General features: G+C 40.9%; 1 protein-coding gene and 1 pseudogene across 3 annotated transcripts in view; both read left to right on the top strand.

Annotated features, from left to right (window-relative positions):
* Positions 1-11,035, top strand: part of LOC111865518 (toll-like receptor 6) — a 433,080-nt gene that overhangs the window by 396,490 nt on the left and 25,555 nt on the right. The window lies entirely within an intron of this gene.
* LOC111865526 lies at positions 1,235-1,430 on the top strand (annotated as a pseudogene).

Here is an 11,035-nt window from a genome sequence, read left to right as displayed (position 1 = left end):
ATTATTATTATTATTATTATTATTATCATCATCATCTCTTGTCACAGGTTTATTTCCTGGTATTCCTTTTCTTGAACCAGTGATGCACCTCACCACTCAGGCTTCAAGCTTCGCACTGTAGCACTTTCCGTAGTGTGTGTGATGTTCCCAGGATAGCTGTTTTTTTTCAGTGAATCTATGGAGTGCTTTCCAGGAGTTGGTTCCAAATATTTTCTCAACCCTCTCGTAACTGTACCCGTGGCTCCAATAATAATAATAATGATAATAATTATTATTATTATTATTATTATTATTATTATTAATAATAATATTATGGCTCTACAACTATTTGTTGAGCCTTGGCCGCTTTTTCAGTTTCTTGAGCCTATGCACAGAGTGTAGGATCCTTTGACGGGGGATCAGCACGTCGCAATGCCGCTACCTGCACACAGAATAAACGTACACAGATATCCATGCCTTGAGTGGGAGTGGAACCCACGATCCCAGTGTTCGAGCGAACGAAGACGGTTCATGCCTTAGACCTCACTGCCACTCTGATCGGCGTTCAACTAAATATATATTATACGAGCACACAAATTCTGTGCGCAGTTGTGGCCGTTATTTCATTTTAGCAACATGTTTTCCAGTCTGAGTTAGATTTCCCTCAGTGAAATTGAGGATGATGATGATGATGTACGGGCATATGTTTTCGTTAACTTAATCAAACTTACACTTAAAACTTTGGAATTAAAATAATTATCACGAATCAATTTAGTGAGTTGCTGCTGTGCAGTCGAAATTATAATATATTCCACGTGTCGTTATTTCGTTGTCGAATTTTAGGGTCAGTTAGCAGTTCTGAGTGCTTTCCGCTTGCGTTTCCCTCTGTGTCTGTTCACTCTTTAGTTTTTCTCGATGTTGTTTCTTGTTGCCTTTGATTCTGTATACTGGGTCTGCTAACTCGCATGAATGTTTATGTTGTTCGTTGTGACGTTTCGTTATTAACTTAGTTGTTTTGGAGGTGTTGGTTGATGTTTATTGTCATGGTTTCTATTTGTCTATCTATCTATCTAGAACTTCTTGGACGGGAGATCAGCCCGTCGCAAGGCCGCTACATAAATATAGACACAGAATAACCGCAGACAAACATCCATGCCTTGAGTGGGATTATAACCCATGATCCCAGAGTTCGAGCGAGCGAAGATTTTTCATGTCTTACAGAACGCGGCCACTGTTTTTATACCTACCTACCTAGATCTTTGCTCGGCGGTAATATCGTAACCAATGAGGTTTGTCCCAGGTGTGATTATTGCTAGTTGAAAACTTTGACCAATACCTACCTACTTACCACTCGTCGCTACAGCCCTGCGTGAGCTTGGCCTCCTCTACAACTAGTCTGCATTGCTCTCACTTATCCGAGGCTGGTTATTAGGTTTCTGAACAAAATTGTTCAGAATGAGGTTGTTATCCTCATGTCCAACCCTCAACCTGGAGGACCAGGTTATCTCTCTCAGTCTGGACTCTACCCTTTGATCTTTCCCGCATGTGTGACCCTACCGGTAGTTAAACTACCGCCGTCATAGCTCTCTAGGTCACAGAGTCACGCAAGTCCCATCACCACGACAAGGTGGAGACACCTTTGGGGGGACTGTTTCTGTAACTAACATGAAATATAGCATTAGGATTGTTTATGTTCTTTTTGAAAGCCGAAAATATTATTTCACAAAGTACTCCATCACGACAACCAGTATGATAACCTCACGCATGTGGCATCCTTCTGAGATAACCAGGATTGCCCCTTTAGGTGAACGGGATCATATTTTACCCCTAAGAAAGCCCTGCAGTGTTGGGTGTAGTGACTCGGTGGCATAAATTCTGGTGTTAAAGACAGTGGACATCAGTACGCAAAAGGCTAAGCCGTGTCACCAACTTAATCTGTTCAGTTTACTTTAATGAAGTAGACAGAGAAGGAAGGAATAGAAAACAATGAAGGAAAAAATTAAGAGATGAAGAAGGAAGGAGCTGAAGAATGAAATAAAGAAAAAGGTGACGAAATAAAACAAAGTGCATGAACTATTCAGTATGAGTGTATTGTACTATGACTTTGATTTTATCATAAATTCATGAACGTGCTGCATTTTATGTGTTTCTTGTAGGCTTCATATATAAGCACTTGTGCCAAACAAAACTCTCTAAATCGTGTAAGACTTCACGTCTAGGTTTCATGGCTGGCCCTGATTACACGAAAGAAGAAGTACGTATATTATGTTCATCATAAAAATATTGGAGTTGATTGCCTAAACGGGCTGAGCCATCCCTTCTACTCTGGCTTCTGGAATATGATGCTGTATAGTCTGGTTTACGGCAGTTTCGGAGGAACTTACTGCCTTCATCTTCAGATTCTAAGATTAAATGAAGAAGTAATAATCAGCATCCAGAGTGTCGCTGCTGTAGGCTCACTCTTCGAGCTCGAAGTTGGAATAACTACGTCCTTCTGAAAATAAGATAAATTTCTTCTATGTGGTACGGTGTCATTCCCAAGAATACGTGTATATAATATATATTTTTAATACAATTCTCCCGTTCACATATTCTTTGCTTCCCTAATATATTTTAACTAAAATTTTTACTGAATCCGTCACATTCCTCATGTTTGCTGATTATTTTGCCCATCTCAAAGACCTGGATGTCATTTCCCTAATAATGATTGGGGAAGAATGGACTCCACATTATATCATACTTCGTTCATTTTTCCTTGTGCTCATGTTGCTTCCTATTTCTGTTTTGAACACAAATATTCTCCTCAACACTTCCTGCGTATATGTCTTCTTCAGGGCGAAAGGCCTAGTTGTGCACCCATATAAAACAACAGGTACGGTTATGCATTTACGCATTTAAATCTTAATGTTTCGTAGGACACGAGAAGGCACACGATTCTGAATTTAATTGTAGCAAGCATTCCCCGAGCTTAATCTTCGCCCGCGTTCTTCTTCTATAAGATATTGATTTGCTATTGTTCCTTCTCAGTATTTGAGGTTTGTAGCTCATATGTATCATGTTCTATGTTATGATTTGTTATGATGACGAAATATGACTAAGTAATTATTTAATTTACTGTATATTTACTTCCAGACAATCATAATTACTAGATTCTAACATAGTTTGTGCGTTTTCTTTCATAACATTGAAAACAAATATATTAGAATATAAAACGAAAAAGGACGCCATTTTGACTCATGACGTCAGAGAAACACAATTTATGTTCTTTAATTTTTACAACCGAACACAATATGTATATCCTGCATCGGTAATGCGATCTAAGACTAACAAAGGACTCGTGTTTGGAGTGATTTTGTCAGTACTAACAACCTCTTCAATGTTTATGTTGAATTCGAAATTTATAAGTTTACTTTGTTTCTTATTTAGGAGTACGTTGCAGTTTCAGTACCCTCACATTTTCACCCCTTGTGATCAATACCTCATGCTGTCTTCTTCTACATCGACATTGAAATTATATCTCCAGTCGTCGCAACCTTCTTCCCTAATGATTACTATTAAGGATCTACTTTTGCAGTGCAGGGAATATAAGAGCGTATTGAGAAATGAACGAGAAACGCAATTTCTGCTCCTCGAAATCTTCCTCTTCATCAGTTCCTACAGTTTCACCTGTAATAATGGCTAATATTAATGGATGTGCACTTCAGGATGACGTTTCTCTCTTCCTTCTCTCCTGTAACAGACAGAATTGCGGACCAATTCAATTTAACTCGCATTCAAATAAAGCGAAAGTTTTAATGCTTGGAAGAAATCAACATGAATAAATATTTCGCTGTTCAGTACAACAAAACGTGAGGACACAAGTACTGCGCCATGCAACAGAACGTGAGGACACAAGTACTGCGCCATGCAACAAACGTGAGGACACAATTACTGCGCCATGCAACAGAACGTGAGGACACAATTACTGCGCCATGCAACAAAACGTGATAACATCACGAGTAGCGTGCGTGAAACAAATTACAAAAGCAACATAAATATTTCGCTGAATATCAAAATGTAAGTGTATGTAGAATAATGTGACTTAAATTTATTTAATTCCAAAGTAGTAGAGGGATATTTTAAGAGAAATATAATTCAGTTTCTACAGGCCCCCTCTCTCCTGATATGCGTCTGTATGAAATGAGAGTGCGCCAGCTGGAGGGAGATGGCGGAACGGGCGGGTGGCTGTCGTTAGTCACCAGATAATGACCGTTTTGATTCCCCCAGATTCCACCCGCCCGGTGCTCAGTTCCTTCACCCCTCGAGACAGTGGTGTGAGTCAACTCATTTTATCATTAGTGGACCCAGAGCTGTGCCCTAGGAAGTATATCTGCGATACTAAGCCAAGAAAGAGAGATAATCCTTTCCTTAAGTTGGGAAACTGCCTTCAGGTTTTGAATGCTCCTCTGGTTCAAACATTTCAAAAAGAAAATAAGTAAACAGACATAAAGGGAAGAAGGGTAGCAAATGCCGAAAGCAATATCAGTTTATTTCGCTAGTTTTATCCAGTTCTTGTACTCGCATCTTTCGGTAAATTTCAACTGGAAGAGATCTATCTTACGGGATATTACACCGTACAGTCTGTTGACCTACATCGGACTACACGGCGTTATATCCCAGAAGACGACTCTTTATTACCACCGCTGTGAGAACTTCACATGCTACTAATTTCCATCTTAGTGTTACACTCCCGTACATTATTTGATCTTCCAATTGGCATTTTCCAAAAGATTTCTCCTCCAGTTTTCTGCACATTTTTCGATAGGAAACCCAAACATTCCTCGATAAATTTGTAATGTTTGTACATTCTGCAGCGTGCGATCACACATCTTCCGGCCTCCTGTCGAGTCAAAACATTTCCGGTTGTCTCTAAATTTTCACCTATTTCTGAAGACAGGGTTCTGCCGGTACGCTCCTTTCACCGTACTTATTTCGAAATGTCCTTTGATATTGTTTAATTGAACCCGTTCGCCAGTATTCATGAACAATAAACACACGCTGTTCAGCTGAATACATGTTTGAGGCACACGCCATCACTGTACACTGAGTCAAACGCCTGTTTGGCGGTCGCGTATCGACGTCACGGGTACAGTCCTCTTCGTTGAGGGGTGTGATGGTTCCTCTTCGAAAGACATAAGCTTCGTCCATGTCAGTTTTCATAGGGAACCATACAAAAATTAAAAAATGTTATTGAGGTGTATTTGGATTTCCTTAAGAGAGAATCACACTACATATCAGCCCTAATCAAATAAATAGCCCATCTGAGCTTTCTAAATTTCAGCATCATGACAATAGGTTTTGTGTTTCTCATATGAAACTTACTTGTACAACGCATAGAAACCCGTGGGATTTGTTGTACTGAATGACTGGCACAAACCACGGATATTGCATATATGAAAATTTTCAGAATTCCAGTCGGGATAGCTCAGTCGGCCTAACGACTAAACTACAAGCTTAACGACCGAAGAACCGGATTTAAATTCCAGCAATCAAGAGATTTAACTCTAACCCATAGCGTCCGAAAGGGCTCTTGCGCCCCACCCAGCCTCCTATTAAAATGGTACCGGGAGCTGTTTAAATAGCCTAAGGCGTCCGGGACGTGAAGCTAACCAAGAACCTCCATTTGTTCCAAGGTTAATAATGGTTGAACTATACTTCCACTCCAACTTAAGTCTGATAATTAATTAAGCACAGGAAAACTTAATGCTTACCTTTACCATAAGTAGTTCCATAAATCGCTGATTATAGCACCGAAAAGATCTCTCAGAGACAAGGGAGAAGTAACCATTCCTTCCCACTGGGCAATGTTATGTGCGTTATGACCTAGCGGACATCACTACGCATGCAAGACACGTAGTTCCCGACTACCCCGTTGGTGGCGATGGTAAATGCCACTTAACCCCATGGCTTATTGCCTAGCCTAACATAACGTCTCTTCATCTGTTATTCACTACTGGACCCCTTTTTGTTAGCTCAGTCTTTGGTCCCTTTGCGGGTTGAACTGTGTTTAGGGCAACCGGTACTAATTATAGACCTGAATTGAAGTCCAAGGACAGCACATGCATAGGAGTGTTACTTTCCCTTTTAGTTTAAATAAATACAGTCGTATTTCTTCCATGCAAGATGCAACAGTTGTGGATCAATCAGAGATTCAAATTATAGCACTAATTGCTTATAAGCACCTTTTCTTTTCGTTCAAAAATGTTACTTAATATCTTATAAATAATTCATACTAAAATTTTACTTGCTTCTTTCTATCTACAATAAATTTATGTTATTTGCACCGTTAAAGAACCACGAGTTGTTAGCGGCTGCTATTTAAAATTATCTTGAGAAACATATCTCCATAAAATTATCAAACACCAAATAAACCCAGACAAGATAATCTCTGCTTCTGGATGGGGTATTTCATGGATCGAATGGAAAGAGTTAAAAATATGAACAAAGTACAAAAGACAATGTCGTTCTGGGGCGCTGACACTCTTCAGTCGTGTATTTTAATAAAAATATCTCCGACTTATTCAGCTTCGCTTCACGGATAACACCACTGCGGTTATTCGTGGGTTGTAAATAGACGAACGGAAAACCCGTGGAGCTCTCTTTGTCATAAAATTCATCAAACATATATGCTTTAATTGTGATTTGTTTCATCATATTGTACTCACATTTATGATAATCGTAGGTGTTTTATTCTCTGGGAGCAATATGAGAATCTTTAACCTACAAACATCAAACGTAGTCTGCATTAAATATATTTCCCTCTTCATATTTGTCATATTGTCTACGAGTAATTTAAGGATTCCACACAAGTTGATTAATTGATTCTGTAAATGCATGAATGGCCAAGAATTCTTCCGATTTTATGTTCCTTATTACTCGTACGAGTAATAAGGAACATGATATAGTTATAAGTAGCTCCGTGGTGCATGGTTATTGTTGATAAACTATCAGTCAGTTATTCAAGACATTCTCCATCTTTTATATATTAAAATTTAATAAACTATCGCCGTCAGAGGCCATGGAGACCCATACATTTGTGAGACGTCGAGGCTCCCACATGTTCTAAGACAATGGGCTCACAGATGGCGGTGAAGCTGTCAGCCTTACGCGCTAGCCGGCAGCCCTTTATCCCCAGTAATATTCCTGATACTCATAACTGTTAGAGGCTGAGTCGACCCCAGGGCCATAGTGCGGCTAGAAGGATTAGGTCAATTGAAAAATCCAATAACCTCTTCGGAAATCGAAACCGCGACCTTCCATTTTGTAGCAGAGTGCCTCAGCCAACTGCGCTACCGCGTGCCCCCTTTTTATGGAAATCCAGTCTCTATTACATGGTTCATAATGGCCGCCTCTGGATCATATCTTGAATTTTGGTTTATATTATTCTCTGTCGATGGTTGCTTGAAATTTTTAGCATGAAGTGGAACATTTTTAAACATTAGCACGTGGTAATCACACAAATAAAATAATAATATGTGTACAAATAAAAGAAAATATAGTTTTGTTCAAATCTGTATACTGTTTATATAAATGCATGTATTTAACTAAAGTGTGATAGAAGGGGCACAGCGGTAGAGGTACTTCGGCTTCTAGATTGCGCAATAAAACAACTAGGTTTGGCTTTCAAGATATGTCTATTAATCTAGGTTTTCTTCCGGAGGACATTCAATTGAAATTACTTAATATTGCATATAATAATTTGGAAGGTACTGTTTATATATACCCCTCTTTATCGAAGAGCAGATCCCTAATCCAAAGAGTTCTATCAGGACCTGAATAATTCCTAACTAACTAAGTAACTTCATGGAGCTGAGCCCTTCTTGAGAAGCCGCCAGTTGTGCAGCTACTCAAGAAATTCCCAGTATTTTATGGTACCCGAAATGTAATTACCATATTCACAAGAGCCTTACATTTGTCCTTATACGTACTGAGCTAGATAAATCCAGTCCATATCATCCCATCCTACGCCTCCTACCCACCTAAGCCTTGATCTTCCTACTGGTATCTTTTCTTCTGGCTTTCCCACCAATATACTCGTACCACATGCATTTCTCTTCCACCCATTCTTGCTACATGTCCTGCCCATCTCATGCACCTTGGCGTCATCATTTTAATTATACTAACTTCGCCGACAAGCGGCGGTCGCTCGGTTGGTTTAGTTCGCTTGCGGACTAAAACCACTGAGTTTTTTTTTGTGTTGTTTTGAAGAGTACAAGTTGTGAAGCTCCTCATTATGCAATTTTCTCCAACCTCATGTCACTTCATCTCTTCATCTCTCCAAATAATCTCTTCAACACCTTGTTCTCAGTTTATGTTCCTCCCTTCATGTCAGACACCAAGTTTCACACCCGTACAGAATAATTCCGCCTTTTAAAATTACGAATTATGTCAGGTGACCAGATGTGTGAAAGCTGAAATGTAGTCACTGTACATAGCGTTCGATTTTAATTATGCAGTCGATACAATGTTTATATCGAAGTTCGATAGCGAATGCGTGGGTTTATTATGGATATCGTTGGGTTTTGCTGTATGTGTGGAAAAATCTTGCGACAGAAATTAGAGGGAATACAAGACAGTGAAATGCGTGAACTAGCAACGCCATGCGCTTGCAGTAGACAAGTGCTCGTCACACGTTATTCAACCCTCACCCCCACCTACATAATTATGTGATTAATTCTGTTCTGCTGTTTGAGAAAATTAAATAATTTTCTTTATTGCTATTGGTGTGGGACTAAGTCCCTTGTACTGCGGCCACTTCTTGCCTATTGTACCAGCCCCAGATGATAGGTGAGGGGGTTTGTGGAGCAATTGGTGGAATGAAGATTGGCAGGGGAAGCCGAAGGACTCGGAGAAAACCCGCCCCAGCGCCACATTTTCCTCCACAAATTCCACTTGACCAGACCCGGGATCGAACCCGGGCCGCCGCGGTGGAAAGCCAGCGACTAACCGCTTGAGCTATGGCGCGGCCCAAATTCAGTTAGATTCACAAACTACTCTGTCCAAAAAGTATCCGACCTTGGGCCGGGAAAACAAATTTTTGTATCTGGGTTGTTACAATACCTAATCCCCTTCAAAGTAGGCCCCTTGTGACTCCACACACTTGGCCCAGCGATCCTTCCATCGCTGGAAGCAATTCTGGAAGGCTTCTTTTGGAATGGCGTGCAGCTGCGACGTCGCTTATCACTGCAGAGACAGTCCCGTAGTAATAATATTTTAGTTTCTGTTTTTTAATATTTTGTTGGATAGCCTGTTTTTTTCAATTTTGACCCCCCCCCCAAAAAAAAAAATCTTCAGTGGGGCAGTTGTCTGACTGCCCTCTCCTCCTCCGCCGGAGCCCGTGGTCACAGGGAGAACTTTACCTTTCATAGCGCTAAAGCTGTGAATCATCACAGCTTGGTAAGTGAACTACCGAAGAGCTACAGTTCCAGTTAACGTGTTCTCGTATATAATGTACTGAAAGCACTCTGTAGCAGACACTAAGATACAGCTTGGCTACAAAACCCATCTCCTTTGTGGCTACTGAGTAATGTGGTCCTGACAGACGACAGGCTTCAGCAAATGGATCAAAGGTCAAAGGTCATAACTTTATATCGGAACACAGTAGCGGCGTATCTGTAGAACGGAAAGGACATGTGTAGTAAGTGTAGACATTACTTACAAGTCACAAATTAGTGTAATTAAAATGCTATGTGAGGGCAGCTTGATGTAGGACACAGTGACACGGTTCTGTACCTTAGCTTTCCTTACAAAATGTGGAATTCATTTGACCTTACCTAACCTAACTTAACATTTGGACGGCTCTCATCTTTTTTTTTTCTTGACACTACAGCCCCAGTGGGCCTAGGCCTACCTCCACGAACTTCTCCGTTCACTTCGGTTTTTCTAGATCTTACACATTCGGTAGGACTCCTTGGGTGGGTGATCAGCTCGTCGCAAGGCCTCTACCTGTGCACAAACAGAAAAACGCACACACAAACTAAACATCCATGCCTTGTGTGGGATTCAAACCCCCGATCCCGGTTTCCAAGCGAGAGAAGACAGTACATGCCTTAGACCGCTCGGCTACCGTGACCGGCCGGCTCTCATCTTATAAAGGAGAAATTTTCTCCATAAAGTCCGCTAATGAACCTCTTTATTATTAGTCTTCAAAGGCCAAATACTCGTACATTCAGAACCTACCACTAAGTATTTTTAATTTGTTTAATTTTGTAATAGTTGAGGTTTTCACGGCAGTGACTATGAAGACTGTCGTCTTCTGGGATGTGGCGCCGTGTAGGTCTTGTATAAACCGAAGTTTCGGAGGAATTTATCGCCTCCGTCTTCAAGGTAGAAAAATCCGCAATTGAGGAACTAGCTTGAGCAGGTGGTTGCAAACTGAGTGTGAGATACTCGACCCTGCCTCCCGCTTATAACCCTTCCGCACGGACCTCGTACAAAATACCTCTCCTCATTTTTGTATGCGCCGCCATTGGTGCAAACTCCGAAAGAAACACCGCTTTCCATTCAGTCCATTGGTACGTTGGCTGTTGCATAACAACGGTTGTCTCGTTGCTTGTTTCGCAGTCGTTGCCTAGAAACGTGTCTGTACACCACAGTATATTATTAATTTATCTTCGTATAAAGTGTCTTAGAACTTCGCCGTCGATTGGAACCGGCTGTCATGACAGACTGTTTCGTGGATTTTTCAGTCCCTCCATGAAAATTCCGGGATGGTACCTCAAATTAGGGCTCGACCACTTCCGTATGCTGTTGAACTCCTGCCGCCTGACGCTCTATAGTCTGAGCTACTGACATTTTCATTAAGTACATCATAAATGAACCGCAAATAAAGAGTAAATAATTAAAATAAAATCGAATAAATATATATGCCTAAATGTGTTACTCAGGGAGCAGGGATAGCTCAGTCGGTATGGCGGCGGGCTGCCGGCTGGACGGCCAGGGTTAGATTTCGGCAAGGACAAGAAATTTTTCTCTATTCCACAGCGTCCAGACCGGTTCTGGGGCCCACTCAGCCTGA

The sequence above is a fragment of the Cryptotermes secundus genome, unplaced genomic scaffold, assembly GCF_002891405.2.
Source record: "Cryptotermes secundus unplaced genomic scaffold, Csec_1.0 scaffold560, whole genome shotgun sequence".
Classification (NCBI taxonomy): domain Eukaryota; kingdom Metazoa; phylum Arthropoda; class Insecta; order Blattodea; family Kalotermitidae; genus Cryptotermes; species Cryptotermes secundus.
This window is presented reverse-complemented; position numbering and strand designations above follow the sequence as displayed.